This window comes from Dysidea avara, chromosome 6 (assembly GCF_963678975.1).
Source record: "Dysidea avara chromosome 6, odDysAvar1.4, whole genome shotgun sequence".
In the NCBI taxonomy this organism is placed as follows: domain Eukaryota; kingdom Metazoa; phylum Porifera; class Demospongiae; order Dictyoceratida; family Dysideidae; genus Dysidea; species Dysidea avara.
Window position 1 is genome coordinate 14623098 of NC_089277.1, and position 20531 is coordinate 14643628.

Sequence of the window (20531 nt, forward strand, 5' to 3'; positions counted from 1 at the left end):
AAAACAGTTATCTCCTCTTTTGAAGCCATAGTAGTCATTCCTAAAAACCTGTTTCCATACTTTTAAAGATAACGTTATTACAAGCCACTGCAAGAATTTTTGGGGAGTTTCACAATTAGCTGTAGGGGGAGAATCGATTTTAGTGTTAAAATTACAGTGTTTTATAACCACGCCATAATTTGTACATACTTCACTCAGATTTGCACTAAACAGAAGTTCAATGTCTCAACTACAACATGTGTTATTCATCAAGTGGAGAACAGTATCTGTGTTGGCTTTACAGCTTCATATAAAACACATAATTTTATTCACGGAAGCCATAGGACATAGTTGCTTGCAGCCTTAACAGAATTTTTCTACTGACTGACTGACTGACTGACTGATACAAGTATAACTCGATAATGACTAAGGCTACAGACTTGATTTTTTCAACCACAGTATGTACAATGCATTCTTCATGGATTTACCAGTGTCCTCCTTTGTGCCCCATACATCTTTGCTGACAGCAAAAAAGTGTTGATTCGGCGATAGCATGTGATGACTTCCCTTCGTAGTGGAAATCATCCACATTTTTCATAGTGGCTGTCTTGATTGCAGAGGTGCCTTTTGATTTGAATTACTGTGTAATGGGTTGAACATAGCCAACAACAAAGCATAATAGATACTTCACTTTTCAGACGGTAATTAATATAGCTGGGATGCGCAGTGCCACTTCTTTTGCGGTTCATCAGTCATAATAATAAAAAAAAGTTAACAAACAAGTACACAAAAAATTTTCAACTGGAGTAGGGACCATAGCACGTCGATAAAAAGTACAGAAACAAGTTGGAGTAGTACACGATATTAAATCACAGTAAAACAATAAGAATTGTTATATCCCTACTGTGCTCAAGATACCAGTAATTGTGTACAGATAAGACAAAGTGTATCTATCAAATACAGGTAGCTAAATTACATCAATCATCACAGCATACATTGTAGGCTACAATTAGTAAATTCCCCCATGATGGGTCCCATCATTAAAGGACAATGTTCAACAAATCGATGGTTCGTAAGTAATAGTTAGAGACCTACCACGAAGATCTTCAAGGATTTTAAAAAGCAGACAAAACTTGCACATAGATTGATTGTGGGTTGAGTAAAAATGTCATCATGTCGTCATATCTTGCACAAAATGCAAACCCACAATCACTTTCTACATTTTGTATATCACTGATCTACTCTGCCTCCTGAGGAGGCATAGCAGATCAGTGAGCATTAGCTTGGTGGTGACTCCCTTAACTGGAGATAGGAGGTCTCTAATCATTTTATAGAACCGCTCCAGAGGTCTCTTAATGGATTTTATAGACCTCATTATCTCCCTAAGATCAAAGGATTTTATGTATACCATTCTCTAATACAAAACTACATATTGTAGGTAAAAACTGGTTTGTTGACCTAGATCAGCATTGTAAGTGGGTCACTCAGTTGACCCACTACCAGAATAGTATTCCGGATGGGATCTGGATCTGACCCACATGTGACCCGGTTTAATTAAAATTAGGGCTAAAATGAATATACCAAATATTCGAATTCATGTTTGATTCGAATTTGTTCGTAGCAATTCTTGTAATTCGAAACATCGAAATTATAGTAAAGATGGCGAACACTAGTAGCTATAATGAGGAATCTTTGTCAGTCTCTACAACTGCAACAACATCAGACACTGGACTAGAAATGTACCAATAATCGGATCGGTAATCGCGAGTATGATCAGATTGGTTGCTGATATATGTCTTCCAAATGGGCACAAATGGTCTGTGAACCAATTAGTTTGCCGGCAGGCAAATATGAGTAACAGCTATGAAAAGCCTTTTTGCTCACTACAAACAAATAGAAACCCTCTCTATACTATTCCATAAAATGCTAATTTATTAGAAGCTATACATGTGTGTAAGTACTGAAATATTCTTACCCAGAACAGTAGCTGTTACACTTTAAGAACAAAAAAATATACCACAAGGAAAGCTATACCGATCTGTGTATAACAGCCATCTTGGTAACTAATCAAAACACAGAGTAATCTGGACAAGGGTGCATGTATTAAAATATTTGTGGTGCCTACTGAATGTATACTATTTTTGTGGTGCCTTCCTACATGTCTGGGTTGTGTAATAGAGGCCACACCAACATAGGTAGTTGTGCAATGTAGCAAAGTTACATCACTTCTGTTTTCTCAATGTTACAAATCATTAGAATCAATGGCAGATCCTTATAGTCACATGTGATCTCATCTGGGTGAGACCCAGGAATTCAGTGAAGTACGTGGATAAGATCCACTTCACCCGGGCAAAATGTGACCCAAATGATCCAGCCCACTTACAATGCTGACCCAGATATTATTCACTGACCCCTAATGGCAATCAGTGTATGACTTGGAATGATCAATTCATTGCAATTAAATTAACAGTACAAGCCTTAGTAGATGTCTTGCTATTTTAGATGTAGTTATAGTATCACTGAAGTTTTAGCTAAGACAAAGGTTAAGGCTAGAGACATAGCTACAGGCAAACAAAAGTGGAAAGCTTCCTTTAATGGTTGAAGTACCTGTAGAAATGACTTTATTGAAAATAATTGCATAACAATTAAAAACTTTTCATGTTCCTCACCACTGTCAGGAACACAACTGCTGAAAATTACACAATCTACACTGTAACTGTGTTTTGAAAAAAAAAATGAGCAGAAATAGACAGTGCATATGAGAGTAAATAGTTGTTTGTGGTTCTGTACAATATGCTCATGAGTATTCACAACAGTCTGGCACTGCCTGCCCCTTTACCAAAAAATAAGAGTTCGGTGAATTACAAGATACTAATTTCTACTGCTCGGATTCAGTAGTAGCTAATTAATGCGTGTCAATGATGTTCACAGACATATCACCTTGGTAACACAATGTTTTTGCTCAAATTGAAGGGCAATCATCTGATGTATCCAGCAGTTGCATACACTGTCTTATTAAATTCATTCTGAAATTATATGGTATCTGTATTTCACCACACCCTTAATTTTTACAAAAGGGCAGGTGGCGCCAGACTATATTCACAAGTCAGATTATTTCCCAGTAGCCACTTGATTCACACTAATGATATTGGATTTGGATGTACATGTAACTTGCCAAGATATACAGTTGTAGGTATACATATATAATTTTCACCATAGGTACTGTAAGATCTGATGTGTTTTGTGCTAAAATGTGACCGGATTTGCAAAAAAGTACCTTATTCACAAACAAATTTGATCCAATTTTTTTGAACTTTGAAATTTCGTAACTTTTGTATCTTTGCATATAATTCCCTGACATTTTCCATGCGTGCAGCTAAAGTAACTGGCTACATTTTGAAACTAAGAGCAAGTTAATCAGTTACATATAAGAAGTCAAGTGTTACATCATTTTGTTTGCTGGCATGTAAAATGTGTGGAAAAGGTACCTTTTCGCAAATCCGGTCACAAACGATTCAACCTTTTTCAGTGGTATTAATAACGAGGAGGTATAGAGAGTGGGGGTGAGGAGACAATTCTACATGACTTCAAACAGACTTGTCCTATATCCTTCATTTGTCATTTAGATGTCAAAGGATCATAGACATGAGGATAATGTGATTAAAACCTGTGATCCTCAAAACTTTGTCGCTATTTTCACCCTCCACACACACACACACACACACACACACACACACACACACACACACACACACACACACACTACACATACGTACACGCACTCCTCCTCTCCACTACCATAAAGGTCACATGGTCTTCATACAGGTATGAAGAACAGTGACGGAGAAGCTCAAGACATCGACTTGTCAGCTTTGCACTTGTAAACAGTTAGTCAGTTAGTCCTACTTTGCTAAGGAACCAACAGTGACACAACAAACACTGAATGACCCCTTGTATACTCTCAACTGGGAATATGTACCTTCACCAATACAATCCAGTTCCTTGTAGTACACAGTAAAGACTTGTCAATAGCTACTACAGCATAGTCACAGAGGAGGTAGAACATACATTGTGAGTGCTGCTTACTTTAATGCCATATTACTATTTGGTATTTCATGTGAGTCTCAATAGTTGCAGTATAAAACCTGCAAACTATGCTTGTATATACATTTCAATGCTTAAAAGCTATTTTGTTTCACAAGACTTTATTGGCAATAATCATTGTTTTGCTAGGGGCACTAACAAATCAACATAGATTTCTTTGAAGCTGCTAACTAAACATCTACTGAGACCTACAAAACCACATTTTTATATTTGTACTACATGCAGTTATTGAAATTCACATGAAATACAAACATGCAATTATAGAAAGTAGCATACAGTCCTACCTCCTATGGCATACTCAGATTGCTGTTACACAGATCCCCAACTTCAAGGTGACCAATCATTATTATACCAGCACTGACTCTTCTCTCTAGAGGGCTACTACCAATGCAATAGTGGCAACAGCTGATACAGTATGAATGCCAGCCCCAAACAACAGCAACCACCACCCATGTCAACATAAACTACTAGACCCCACAAGGAAGACAGTCCACAAAGTTAAAGCACTTGTGTGAGCAAAGATCAAACAAATAAGATTGCTATTATTTCCAAAATGGAAAATACAACATTTTTGATCACATGTGTATCATTTTAAATCGTCAGAAGTAGCCAAAAAGATACAATTTGTTTGTTTTACTACCACACCTGAACTATATAGACACTTACCGATTGCAAAAGGAAAAGCTGCCATCAAAGATTACCTTCAAACAGAGGTAGAGTTCTTTGCTTTTACAACGGATAATTGGACCAGTCGAGCCAATGATACTTACTTATCACTTACCTGTCATTTTATTACCAGCAGATGGAATATGGTTACCTGTGTTCTGGCAACATCTCCATTCCCTGAGCACCATACAGCAGACAACATTGTCAAGAAAGTGTAACAGGTGATGGCAGATTACAATTTGGAGAAGAAACACCTGCTATCAGTGGTACATGACCAGTGCTCAAACATGGAGTTGGCTGGTGACAAATTGCATGAAGAGACTGGTAATTGACAGAACTACAGTTGTGCTGTACATCGGTTGCAACTTTGTATTGAGGAAGGCTTGAGTCTCACTGCCATTTCACAAGCTTTAGGTGAAGCAAAGAAGCTAGTAACTCACTTTTGGCACAGTGCTCTTGCCACTGCTGAACTCAGAAGAAGACAAGAAGCAATGTCTGTTGAACCGAAGAAGTTGCAGCAGGCCTGCATTACTACATAGAATAGTACATTATACATGATACAGAGTATACTGCACAACAGGTGGCCTCTGACTGCAGTGCTTGATGATGAGAGTGTGACATAACGTTAGTATCGATACCTAGAGTTGTCACCAGCACATTGGGTCATTCTGGAGGATTTGTCAAAGGTGTTGGAGCATCTAGAGGTTGCTACAGTGTTTCTTAGTGAAGAAAATAATGTGTCAATTTCTGGTGTGTTGCCAATTGTACATGGGCTGATTACAAAGCTGGAAGTCAATGATAATGATTACTCTTGCATTAAGAAGTTCAAAACAAAGGTTTCTATTGCCTTACGAAGAAGATGAGGGCTTGACTATTTAAACCCTACTGAAATATTAGTGCTAGCAAGTGCTATTGATCCAAGATTCCATTACCTGAAGTTTTATGGATGACAAGCTGAAGCGTGATGTTAAGCTTGAGATTACAAGGCTGATGAAAGAATTGGTGGAATCAGCAGACTCAGTACATGTTGCACCAGTTCAGTCGCCATGCAAGAAGAAGACTAAAACTGCACTTGACATCCTTCTTGGTGAAGAAAGAGATAAGAAAGAAAGAGATATGGTCTGGGTGTGAAGGGCATATTGTACAGGGTTTAGTTGTTTTCTTTGAATGTGTCCAAACCATCACATCTTGTGTTCAGTTTTGCTCCTAACATTTGCACAACAAAGAGCCAATTTGCCTCGAAACTTGCTGTTGGCTTCCAAAACATCTTGACAAAGAGCCCTTTATCAGTGGTGAGTCTTGTTTCGCCCAGAGAAACTTGTCTTGTCATTGAAGGGGTACGAAACCAGCCTGTAACCAGTGGCGCTTACTAGTTTCCAATCCAGGGGGGTATATTATCTATGATTGAAGTCAATGGGCTCACATGAGATGATTCCAATCCCGGGTACTTGCGCCCAGACCCCATCCACTGCGTTAGTAGGGTCTGGTAACTTATGCTATGTTTTTGGGCATACCGCCATATTGTTTATGCATTCGTATCCATGGTTCCAGTCAGTCATCTTTGTCGTTCTAGCCTATCAAATTGCATTGTAGCTGAATTAAAGCATCTGATTGGTCAGAAAAGAAAAATGGCATAGGGCCCAAAACTCCAGCGTTTGTCACCAGACCCTACTCAATACAGTGGCTGGGGTCTGGGTATGAGACTAGGTACTAGTATGTATATCTATGATCATGCTTTATATCTATGGCAACAGAACACAAATGATACAACGATTAGCACAACACATCATTCGCACCCACAAACAATCCAGAAGCTGCACAGTCAATCTCGGGATAGGCCAATGACGATGCTATACTATGTTCACCAGACCCTTTTCTTTCCCCACCCCAACACAAAAGAAAGAAAAGGTTCTGGCTATGCGAGACTATAGGTACAACATACGTACAATGAATCCTTCCACTACATGCTGCCAGTTTAGAAACCACGACATTAATTACATGTAACATCACACAAGGCAATTATTGGCGGAGCTCTGTCCCTCTCATCTGAAAGTTGGGGGCTCCAGCTCCTACCTTCCGCCTCCACTACCAAGGAGTGAATTGAGTGAGATTGATGACTGCGTGCGTGCAAGCGAGCGAGTGAGAGAAAGGCTGAATGCGTGTGACCACGTCCGAGTCACAATTATGATAACAATAGAGCAGTTTCAAAACCATGGTAACCAAAAATTACGCAATGGACACACCCAAATCGCCATGTTTTTGTACCAGACTGTTTCATGTTGCAAGTTGAATTCCTCGCTAAATTCATGCCAATACTTATTAATACGTAAGTAAAAGAGATGCCAGTGATAGAATAAAACATTTAGGTGAGTTATTACGCATTAAAAGATCCGTACTGCCTCCCAACAGGGTAGTTTCGTAGGAAGGAGAAATGCGTAAAGATGGATTTGGCCAAATTTCGACCTATTCACCGCCCAAAGGTGGTTAAAACTAGGGGAAACCTGCAGTATAGGTCTTTATCCAGCACCACAGCATCGTACAGCCACATCCACCTATCCCCGAGTTAGCCAGAATCGCTCATGTGCTGGGATTCCCACTTCGTGTGAAAAATCAGACAGCAAAATAAGACCGCTAAAGTTTAACTGATGGTTGATTTCGACAATAAAACTTAACTCTAGCAAAATTCACCACTAAGAGTCTTCTTTTGCTGGCGTTTTATCACAGTTTGGTAGTACGCCATTACCGGTCTCGTGCCTTTCAGGAGCTCTGGCTAATCCTGGGATAGCTGGATGTGGCTGTACGCTGCTGTGGTGCTGGGTAAAGACCTATACTGTAAGTTTCCCCTAGTTTTAACCGCCTTTGGACGGTGAATAGGTCGTAATTTGGCCAAGTCCATTTTTACGCATTTCTCTTTCCTTCGAAACTGCCCTGTTGGGAGGCAGTGCGTATCTTTTAATGCCTAATAACTCACCTGCACATTTTATTCTATCACTGGCATCTATTTTACTCACGAATTAACTAGACAGATGCAAACAGCATCGTGGGGCGAGCCTGAACATATTTAATGGGAGTATGCATAGTAGCAATAGGTAGTTTATGATGAGTATATATTCAAGTGAACGTGGTAGCACGATGTGATGAAACAGAGATAGCTCAAATGAGATCTTGCTACTGCATGTTTGTAAGTGGTATAATATATGCTATATTAACTGCATTATAGCTATTGCAATTCTCTAGGTAGCCAGCTACTGATTGTCATGCAGTGTTCAACTGGATGGTGAACTCAGCAGATTTTTTGTTATCTATAAATAAGAGGAACTGTAAATCCCTTTAATGTTATAGACATGATTGTACAGTGGTCAATTTATAAGAAATGATCATCTACACCATCTACACAAAGGTATAATAGTATACCTTGGGTATTAGCTATTAGTATAGCCAGGTGTAGTATGAAGTACCGAGTTAGCCATAGGCTATCAAAACACACAAATAGCTAGTAACAGGTTGAACATCTGACTGGATCCAATGAAGCTAATTCAGCATGAAATTCCGCAATCTTAGAAATAACAGCAGGGTCATTGTATGCTGGCAATTCAGCATCTTGTGATCTGTTGATGTTTACATCAGGATTTGTGTCTGTACCGAGATTCGAAGCACTATCAAAACAAATAAAATCAATGTTAGCATGGTACATATACAAATCTGATAACACAACGTAAAGCATAAGCAAGCAAACAAAATTATTATGTAGATAAATCAATGTTATTGTTGTGTGACTGATTCATTATTTTACATACTAATTCTGCCTTCTCTGCTGCAAGATTGTGTCCCTTTGCCGAGCATATCTTGTTCTGGAGTATTCTCTGTTTCTCCTTCGTCTTTCTTCAGCTTCTTCTGGTGTTTCTCGGTCCCTTCTCAATCTGTACAGCTGTCTCCTTCTTCTAAGCCGTTCTTCTGCATTCATTTAGCCAACCTTAGGTGATTTTCATATTCACGCGCTGATACACGTGTTTCATTGGGGCGAGCCTGAGCGAGCCCCACACTAGCGAGTCGCCCACGTAAGTTTCGTGTCATGGACCATGCGCAAACAACTACAAAAGAAATCGGAAAACTTACCGAATTAATGCCCACTGTAGTCCATGTCACGGCAAAGTAAACGGCGTAGATTACAGCACTTCCATATATGCTCGTGTCGTCGACCGTACCACGGAAAAATAAACGTCGTAGATTACAGCACTTCCATATATGCTCGTGTCGTCGACCGTGCCACGGAAAAATAAACGGTGTAGATTACAGCACTTCCATATATGCTCGTGTCATCGACCGTGCCACGGAAAAATAAACGGCGTAGATTACAGCACTTCCATATATGCTCGTGTCGTCGACCGTGCCACGGAAAAATAAGCGGCGTAGATTACAGCACTGCTCGTATCCTCAACCATGCCACGTGTTGTCACGCTGAGATTGGCTATACATGGTACAGCACTGCTCGTGTCCTCAACCATGCCACGTGTTATCACGGTGAGATTGGCTATAGATGGTACATAATGGATAGAGAAGAACGGCTTAGAAGAAGAAGAAAGCAGTATAGATTGAGAAGAGATCGCGAAACACCAGAGCAAGCGGAAGAAAGACGAAGGAGAAACAGAGAAAGTAGCAGAAGAAGACGTACTCAATTGACACAACAGCAAAGGGACACAATCTTACAGCAGAGAAGGCAGGATTAGTACGTTTTAATTAAATTTATTCAGTAGTTTATATTGATAGTGGTTTGAATGCTGGTGTAGTAACAAATGCTCATGTGAATGTGGACCAATCACAGCATCTCCAGTGTCAGGTGCCAGTTGACATTAGCAACCCTGCAGTCATTGCCAAGATTAGGGAATTTCATGCTGAATTGGCTTCATTGGATACAGTCAGGTGTTCAATATGTCTTGAAAAATTCCCAAGCATTTCACTAAATGACACGAGTACCTGTAGGCGTTGTCACAATGATAGCCATGTACCAAAGCTATTTTCTGCTGCTAATAATATGGATCCTGGTTCAGTTCCACCAGAACTTATTGTAAGTAATGTTCCTCACACACATACACTTATAACCATTTACAGCACCAACAAACACTCCATGTACTGTTGCAGAATCGCTTTCATTCATGCTGGATACATCCATTTCTCGATTCATTTTGCGACAGTGTGCCACCTCTTTGAAGCTTTTTTGTCAATGCACATGTGCCACCACGTGCGCACTCTCCCACTCGTTTATCTCATACATCATATATAGCTATACTTTAGCGCATTTCATCATTACACATTACATCATCAAAATGTATTTACAACAATATGCTGACTCCTCGTGCTGACTTTGCCATCTTGCCGCAGTGCCTGTAAAAGTATACATAGTATCATTAGCTAGCTATAGCTTCTAAGTTCAGTTCAGGCTCGCCCCACGATGCTGCTAGCATCTGCCTAGTACGCTGTAATCTACGTCGTATATTTCCCCGTGACATGGTCGATGAGACGAACATATATGGAAGTGCTGTAATCTACGTCGTATATTTCTCGGTGACATGGCCGATGAGACGAACATATATGGAAGTGCTGTAATCTACGTCGTATATTTCTCCGTGACACGGTCGATGAGACGAACATATATGGAAGTGCTGTAATCTACGTCGTATATTTCTCCGTGGCATGGTCGATGAGACGAACATATATGGAAGTGCTGTAATCTACGTCGTATATTTCTCCGTGGCATGGTCGATGAGACGAACATATATGGAAGTGCTGTGATTTACGCCGTTTATTTCACGGTAAGTCCGTTTATTTCAGGGTCTCTTTCCGATTTCTTCTGTAGTTTTTTGGGCATGGTCGCTGAGACGAAAGTTACGTGGGCGACTCGCTAGTGTGGGGCTCGCTCAGGCTCGCCCCCAATAAGTCTTGGCATGGATTTAGCGAGGAATTCAACTTGCAACATCAAGCAATCTGGTACAAAAACATGGCGATTTGGGTGTGGTCCATTGCGTAATTTTTGGTTACCATGGTTTTGAAACTGCTCTATACAGTTCTACTGATCAGTTCAATGAGTACCAAATGTACATACTAATACAATTACCTAATGCGCACTTCGAGGAGTGAAACTCAAGTACGGCTTCTCTTGATCTGTTCAGTGCTACCCATAGATGTACGGAGTCTCATCTATGGTACTACAACTTCACGCTCACGTCCAACTAAAGTTGCGGGCTAATCACGTGCACAACTTTATTTAGAGGGCTTCCCCCAGCCGCCTTTAATAAGGTAAGTAAGGGGGTTTCCGGACAGCTGGGTATTCCGGACACTTCGTTTTTAATCCGCTACTGAAGGATGGAATGGAAACGAATCAGGCTATGGTTTGAGTACCTAAGTACTCCACTTGTGTGCTATAAAATACCAAAGTTTTATCTCGATAGCTTCAAGGATTTGTGAGATTCGTCACGATTTGCTTGCGCATGTAGAATATTATTGTGTAAAAAACTTTCTATACGCGTGTTAACAGTATATTGAGGTCATCGTTCGTAATTCTGAGCGACCATATGCACCAAAAATTGTCAATCACACTATACAGTGAACGGATATATGGTTTAGAGATAGTACAACTGGATTCCAAGCCCATTAGGCCAATGAAACTTGATTACCAGTTTCTCGCTCAGATTTTTGAAAATTTGATGAGGGCGGGCGGTTATTGTTCATTATTCATTATTTTCCAAAAGCACAACACACATCCCAAACATGAAGATTTCTGCCAAAAAAAAGTGAGATCTACATTGATTACTCTTGCATTAAATAGCTAAAGTACATTACTAATCCATATAACAAATGATTTTTCCATTAGAGTATAGCTGATTGCTTCATTAGAGTAAAAGTGACTGCTCTATTAGAGTATTTCAATCTGAAATTCCAATAATGAAATCCTATGCGGGTGTATCAAAAGTATGCGGGCAATGACGCGAAACTACTAATCAAGTTTCATTGGCCTTACCTGCGTCGTATCAACTTGAATGCGCAATCAACACAACCAGCAACCCGGAGAAGCCTGCAGCAAGGATCCGCTGGGCCAGTATGCTGTTTCTGTGTTCAGGTAAGGGCTGGTACAGATTTCCAGGCAGTAGATCAAGTGTCGCATCTTTGAAAGCGTTGCAAGACAACTGCGAGGTCCGAAGCAGCATAACACAATTCTGCTGCAAAAAAATCGCTGCCATAAACAAAGTAACCAGCCAAACAGAACGCTATCAGTCTCTGCTGGGCCACGGCACTCAATGGTGTGCAGCAATTCCCATAGCAATGCCAGGTACGCCTACTTATACTGGTGTCCGGAAACCCCAGCCACATGCGTAATTTTTTAGCATTTTCTCAAAATGCAAGTTTAGACCGTTCTTTCTCCTAGCACCCTACACCTTACCACTCACAAATTATACCACCGATAGCCTATTTCATTGGCTAAAATTCGGTACCAAGCATGTTAGATCTTCTGTCGAGGAGAAATAAATACTTTTCTAATGCATGTACAAACTTTGTACGGAAACGCCCGCCCTTACCTTATCAACTGTGTATGTCTGCCCTTCGCAAGCTTGTGATAGAACATTATTATAAACATCAATAATCATTATATTAAAAAAGGAGACAAAACATAATTTTACAACTAACAGGAAATGAACGTATGTGTGTATGTTGTACATGTTGTTTATATAGTAATTTACTTTTTTTTGTTGTAAAATAATTTTCATATGCAAAAACTCGTACAAAAATTTCTTGCACGAAATTTTTTATAAAAGATCGAACTACTCTAATAAAACAGTCATTCATGTAAATCATACAAAAATATTTTTACAACGAAAATTTTATCACTAAATTTTTTTGCACAAAAATAAAACAAATTACGGTACATTATATTACAATATTATAATAGTGCTAACATATCTTCTTCTCTATACAATAACAACTATAAGGACACTCTGACAATAAAATAGTATATTAATATGCACAAATGACATGTTCGATGGTTTGTGATTCCATTCAAAAAAGTTTGTTGCTATTGGGATCATAATGGTGCCCAAATTTTAGCTGTAAAGAAAAGAGAAATCAAAATTCACAATAATGCTATATGTGATAGTCAAAATGGTGTATATGTTATAGATATATAGGGCTGAAACAAATACTAATACTCGTTAAGGATTTGATACTCGGATAGTAAAATTGGTACTCAAGTACTCGTTAAGATCACGTGACCCAGCTCACATGATGTATTTGTCATCAGGGAGTGACACAATGAATTAAGGCTGTAGAGTTTTGATTAGCATATTTTTTTCTGTCTGGGACACTAATATCAGTACTTTAATACAGTGTGTGTATCATTGTTGTTACTTGAAAAGCCATAAACTGTTTAAGGTTGCAATTGGTACAAAACATGTCAAATGGGTATGACTACAAATAGCTAGTATTCGTGAGTACTCAATCGTTAACTCTAGAGAGTACTCGAATACTAAAAAACCATGATCGTTTCAGCCCTAGTTATATAATTCTGTTATGAGGGTGACATCATTGTTACTATGAGGTGAAGCTGAGGACGAGTGTAATAACAATGAGGATGACAACTAACTTATTGTACAATAGTGAAGCCACTCTGTCTAGTTATCACCCAGTGAAGCACTCTGACACACTCTCACACAATGGGATTTAATACAGGTTATCAGCTGCAGAGAACATTGTGGCTGACTTGCTATTTACCAACAATTCAGGGCTGGAGGAAGCGGTCCGGCCAGTCAGGCCATAGCTTGCTTTTTCAGCATCAATTTTAAAAATATATATCCGAGTCACTGATAGGCACTGGCCGATTATGCTGGCATGTTTTTGGGAATGATAGATGCCTAAAGCATCTTGCAAGCATTGTGATATAATGCCAGTAGAATATTTAGCTACATAATACTTTAAAATCATTCCCCATGACAATCATCATGGAAAAGATCGAAACACTCTAATAGAACAGTCTCAGCATTCAGGTACTTCATACTGATTTATTAGTTAAACACTTTATGAAGCTAGCAAATACGAAATATAAATAGCTTTGTGTGGAAGTGTACATAATTGGATGAATATTCTAGCACTGCAGCATAGCATAATATAAGCATATAGATTAGTGCCCAGCTAGCTATTCACTGAGTTGTGACTTCATCACATAAAGCCATCAGATTCAAATGTTAGACTCGTACTGCATGCATATGTAGTTAACTATAACACAAAAGGAACAATACTGTATTTACATGTGTTACAACTGTATAATGTAAGAAATTAATGTGAACACATGATGTAGCTACATGCAGTGAGTTTAACACAAGTGTTAGTCAATAATTTGCTAGGTAATTTACAGCTGAAAATAGTCTGTATGAGATTTAATCTTAGAGCATGCAATTTTGAAAATTTTCCTGGGAGACCTCCTAGCATTCACAAATCAAGTACTCAGCATTTCATAGTGCCTACCCCTTGGCCTGACCACTTTAGAATTGCTTCCTCCGGCCCTGAGCAGGGTGCTTATTTATTAGAGATCATAAGTGTCAGCTTATGATCCCTAATCCATATTAAGTGTCATGTGAAAAACTTGTCTGGTTGAGACTAGCCTACTCCTCACAAACAATTGAGCAAAATGTTGTTTAAAACAGTTAGCCTCATTTTTTCTTTTAGCAAATTCTGTTACATGGTGACTTGATGTGTACTATTCAACTTTCTGCTACAGTTGTTATTAGTGTTCTCTTTAGCTCCTGTGATAGGAACAGCACCGAGCTAGCCAACAGTAGCAGTCTCCTCAACAGCTTCACCAGGGATACAGCAGCAATCATTCATTCAAATGAAATAAGAGAAGGCAAATATACTGTACAACACAGCTCTATTTATACAAAATTCTCAGAATGTTCTAGAATAGTCTAGATTGTTATATCATGATACAAATAACAATGTTCAGTCCCTATATGGCTGCTGGGCCTGTTGAATCTGGCCTGATCTCTCACACCCCTTCCCCCTTATCTTGATGGCAACCGAGATCCGTGAGAGGGCATCAGCATTAGCATTCTCTGTTCCTCTTCGATGGAGCACTTTAAACTTGTAGGATTGTAAAGCTATGCTCCACCGTGTCAATCGGCTGTTCAAATTTTGACACTTTGAGAGCCACTGCAGTGCCCAATGGTCCGTCTGGATTGTAAATTCTCTCCCCATCAAGTAGACAGAAAACTTCTCTATTCCCAGTTTGATGGCCAAACACTCCTTTTCAACGGTAGCATATTTCTGTTCCCTGGGCAATAGTTTCCTGCTGAAGTATGCAACTGGGTGGTCCATGCCCTCCTCATCAATCTGACTTAAAACTGCTCCCACCCCAACATCAGAAGCATCTACCTGTAAAGTAAAGGGAAGGGAGAAATTAACATTTCTTAACACAGGATAAGACAACAACCTCCCCTTCAACTCACAAAACGCCCTATTACAACCTTCTGACCAACTAATTCTCTCCGGCTCATACTTCCTGATTAATTCAGTCAATGGAGCAGCAATGGTTGCATAGTCAGGAATAAAACGGCGATAATAGCCAGCTAGCCCCAAAAACGATCTGACCTGCTTCTTTGTGGTTGGCAAAGGAAACTGCTCTATAGTTTGTAACTTAGTTGCCTCTGGCTTCACCACTCCATTGCCAACCACATGCCCCAGATATGTACATTCTGCCATAGCCAACTGACATTTGGAGGGCTTGGTTGTTAGCCCCACCTCTCCCAATCTGTTCAACATTACTCTTAGATGTGTAAGATGATCCTCCCAATTATAACTAAACACAATGAGATCATCCAGGTAGGCGCTAACAAACTTGTCCATTCCCCGGATAACCTCGTCCATCATTCTTTGGAATGTGGCGGGTGCTCCACAGAGCCCAAATGGCATCATCTTAAATTGGTATAGCCCTTTAGTGGTGATGAATGCTGTTTCAGTTGTGACGGTCCTCCTCTGCCACAGGAACTTGCCAATACCCTTTCGCAAGATCCAATGTGGTGATATACTTAGCTTGGCCTAGCTGATCTAAGATGTCTTCGACCCTTGGCATAGGGTATGCATCCAGCTGTGTTCCAGCATTCAGTCTCCTGTAATCTACGCACAGTCGAATGGTATCATCCTTCTTTTTGACGATCACCATTGGAGATGCCCATTCACTGACACATGGCTCAATCACACCCTCTTCCAACATCATCTCTAACTCTTTCTCAACTGCCTCTCTGTAAATGTGTGGCATCCGATATGGCCACTGTCGTACCGGTAGTCCTTCCACGGTTCTTATACGATGCTGACCAATGGAGGTTCTCCCACACTTCCCACTCATTACTGTCTTGAACTCAGTCAGTAGCTCCAATAACTGTCCCTTCTGCTGCTCAGTCAACTGACTACCTACAGAGGGAGACTTACCACTCTCCCCTCTCCATGAAGGTGTGTCCTCTTCTTCTTCAGAATCAACACTAGCCGCCCACAAGCATGTATCTTCTGCCTGGTGCCATTTCTTTAACATGTTCACATGAAATATGGCCTTCCTCCTCCTCTTGTCTGGCATGGACAACTCATAGTTTACTTCCCCTACCCTGCGTATCACACGATAGGGTCCCTGCCACTTAGCCAACAATTTGTTGCTTGAAGTTGGCAACAACACTAATACCTCCTCTCCAGGCTCTAACACTCTCTCTCTAGTATTCTGATCATACCATAACTTCTGACACCTTTGTGCCTCTCTCACATTCTCACTTACCAACTCTGACATCTCTTCTAACCTCTCTCTCACTTGCAGGATGTGGGACAATACACTCTCGTCACTCTTCTTACTCGCCTCCCACTCTTCTCTCAGCACATCTAATGGACCCCTCACTTCTCTACCGTACAACAATTCAAATGGCGAGAACCCTGTGGTAGATTGAGGTACCTCACGGTACGCAAACAACACATATGGCAACAAACTATCCCAATTCTTACCCTCCTTACTTACTAACTTCCTCAACATTGATTTAAGGGTCTTGTTGAATCTTTCCACCAAGCCGTCCGTTTGTGGATGGTATGGTGAAGTACGGATTTGGGTGATATTCAACAAGTTGTACAACTCCTTTAACAACTGCGACATAAAGTTAGTACCCTGATCAGACAGGATCTCCCTGGGAATGCCAACTCTAGAGAACAATTGTATGAGGTGTTCTGCCACTGTCCCAGCATCAATGGAACGTAAAGGAATAGCCTCCGGGTACCTCGTTGCATAATCACATACTAAAATGTATTGATTACCTCTCCTGCTACGTGGTAATGGACCCACAATGTCCATGGCTATCCTCTCGAACGGTTCCTTCATCACTGGTAAGGGAACAAGTGGTACTCTGAGTTGACTCCCTCTAGCAGTTTTCTGACACTGTGGACATCTCCTGCAGTATTCTGCTACATCTCGGAATACTGTGGGCCAATAAACCCGCTGTGTAATTCTACAGACTGTCTTATCCCGGCCAAGGTGTCCTGCAATTGGAATAGAATGAGCTAACTTACAAACAATATGATGGTATGGTTTGGGTAAAAGCAACTGCTTCACCGTCTGCCCAGGTGGCTGCCTCTTTACCCATAAATGGTACCACAAGCCATCTTGCTCCACTACTTGGTCCGGTTTCAATTCCCTCAGATCCTGAATCATCAAATCAGCATCTTGAAGCTTCCGTAACTCCTCCTTTGAAATAGCTGGGTTAAGATCCCCAACACATGCCCTCTGAGCTCTGGGGTGCTCATAACGCATCTTCCTTCTCTCAGACCTAGGCTTTCTTGGGCCCTTGTCCTTCTCACCACCTACAAACATATCATCACTCAAATTAAACTCACTTGCCAGCACATCCCCATCAACAGGCAGATTTGACTCCTCTTCGAGCTCCTGTAAGGGCAATCCTACACCCATATTACCCTCTTCTGCCTCTGCTCTGAACTCCTTGTTGCCTGGCTCCTCTGCTACCTCTCCGCTAACTGAAGTAGTCTCTACCAATTCTCCGCTATCCAACACTTCTCCACTATCTGACAAAGCTACATCATGCTCCCCCCTATCTTGCCCAGGCTGACTCCTGCTCCGCCTGCCAGCTTGGCTCCGGGTCACCACCATAAGAGCCTGGTCCTCACTCTTAAACCAGCTCACCAATTCTGGAACATCAGTACCTAACAATACTGAGTGTGGCAACTTGTCTGACACGGCTGCCTCCACTATAATCACTCTCCCCTGCCCACTAATCTCTACAGTAGCCACAGGGTACTCAACAGCATCTCCATGTGCACATTGCACCGTAACCGACTTCTCCAAATTCAACTTATCCTCTCTTACAAGTTCTCTCCTCACCAAAGTTCTAGAGCAACCAGTATCTAATACCATGTCATTAACATACTGACCTTCTACAAACCCCTTACAGCGAAATGACTGTCTTACCAGTGGCTTCTTCCCACGATGGTCTCTCAATCTCTTTGCACCACAGAAGAATGCATCACTGGGGCACTGCCTTGAAGTATGTCCACGTCCCCCACAATTGTAACATAGGAAAGGCTTCTCATCCTTCTTCAGCCTCTTCTCCACCTTCAGCACATCCTCACCCTTGGAAGTGGATGGGCTCACCTTCTTACCACTACTGCTACAGTCCTTAGCCATGTGTCCCAGCTGTCCACAAGAATAGCAACCCCTCTGACCAGGTGTTCCTTTCTTAACACCAGTCTTCTGAGCAGGTGCCCACAGCTCTACCTTCCTGGCTTGACGGTAGTCTTCTGCCAGTCTACCAGCCTCCTGTGTATTTCTAGGCTTCCTCTCCTTCACCCAGACCCTTACCTCCTCTGGTAGTACTTCCACAAACTGCTCCTTCACCATTACATCTACCACAGCCTCCCTGTCTCGACAGTCCCTTAGCCATTTCTCTGCCAGGTCCTTCACTCGAATTGCCAACTCCACCGGCGTCTCGTTCTCCAAGGGCTTGATAGAATGGAAGCGTCGTCGGTAAGTCTCCTCATTAATATCGTAACGCTGGAAAATGGCTGCCTTCACTCTGTCGTAGTCTCTAGCATCGGCGTCAGTCATCGTGGCGTAGGCCAGACGAGCTTTCCCCGTCAACTGAGGTGCCAGGATAGCAGCACGCTTATCTCTGTCCACCCCATGAGCCTCCACTGCTCTCTCGAAAGTTGTTAAGAAAGCCTCAATGTCGTCACTCTCCGTAAGTTTTGTCAACTTCAGTGATTCTGGCCCTACTTCCACGCGACGCGGCCTTCTCTCTGCCGTTAGACCTTCAATACGTCTCTCAAAACGTTCTTGCTGCTGTTCTAGGCGTCCCTCGTACCGCCTCTTCTCCTCCTCTCGCTCTGCTCGTTGCTCTTCCTTCTCCTTCTCTCGCTCCTCCTTCCAGGCCTTCAATAGCTCAGTGACCTCGCTCATCTCTGGCTGATAGCGTTTCCCAGAACGGAGCATACACGGGTAGGTCTCCTCTGACGTCTGCACGGAGGACAATCCCACTCCTGTCACCAAATGTGATAGGAACAGCACCGAGCTAGCCAACAGTAGCAGTCTCCTCAACAGCTTCACCAGGGATACAGCAGCAATCATTCATTCAAATGAAATAAGAGAAGGCAAATATACTGTACAACACAGCTCTATTTATACAAAATTCTCAGAATGTTCTAGAATAGTCTAGATTGTTATATCATGATACAAATAACAATGTTCAGTCCCTATATGGTTGCTGGGCCTGTTGAATCTGGCCTGATCTCTCACAGCTCCCAACTCAACTTGGGTGTGATCTCAAGCTTAATATGGTCTATTCACTTTGTTACTAAGCCACACTACTCCTAAACTAGCTACATATATGGGACATCAGTATACTATACAAGCACACACACTGCTGGTATACATTAAAGAACTTACGAGAAGCTGCTCTTTTGCTAGAGGGTTTGTTGCCTCCATTAATAGTAACTTGGAGCTGCAACCTGTGAAATGTTAAATATGTCGAAATACTAAATACTGTAACGTACTGTAAGTGCATTTACATACCTAGAGTGCTGGTCTTTTTTTTGGTGATGGTGGAGGTAAGTCTGAAGACACTGATCCCTGTTTGGGAGACATGGGTATACTGCTGGGTATGGAGCCTTGCCGTGATTTTCTGTGACTGCGATTTGCCGATGGACTCTCTGGTTTCTTGTCTGATTTCTTGCATGTGCAAACTAAAACAATATCAACAAACTAAAGTACTTATGGACCCAGTTAGGCATTACGTTGCTCTACTCAATAAGTAACCATAACATTTACGCAAATTAAATTCAGTGTGCATTAATTAGAATTTGACAAACCTTCCATTAAAATCTTAAACAACACATCAAAGTGACCCTCATCAGTTATTACGTAAGGTTGCTCCACGTAGGCTTTTACTCTTTTTCTCATTTGATGCTGTGAATATGTAAAAGTTGGCATAATCACAGTTGTGTTAGCAAATGGAATAAAATTCTTTACCTCAAAGCAGGCTATATAATAAAACTTAACAACTTGCTAACCTGAGTATCAACTCTCTTAAGATTATTGACAGTTGCTTGATAAGCTGTAGGACTCTTGAACTTTATTCTCAATGAACCATGTAATTACTTGGGTGGGGTACCCAGATGTACCATCACAGCTTCTACTGGTGAACTGTATTTGCTATGTGTGTAGTACACTAGTGAAATACTCTAATAGAACAGTCACTAGTTAC

The 20531-nt window shown here is 41.1% G+C and overlaps 1 protein-coding gene across 5 annotated transcripts in view; it reads right to left on the bottom strand.

Annotated features, from left to right (window-relative positions):
• Positions 1–20531, bottom strand: part of LOC136259187 (U4/U6.U5 tri-snRNP-associated protein 1-like) — a 52754-nt gene that overhangs the window by 23194 nt on the left and 9029 nt on the right. The gene's annotated exons all lie outside the window — the stretch shown is intronic.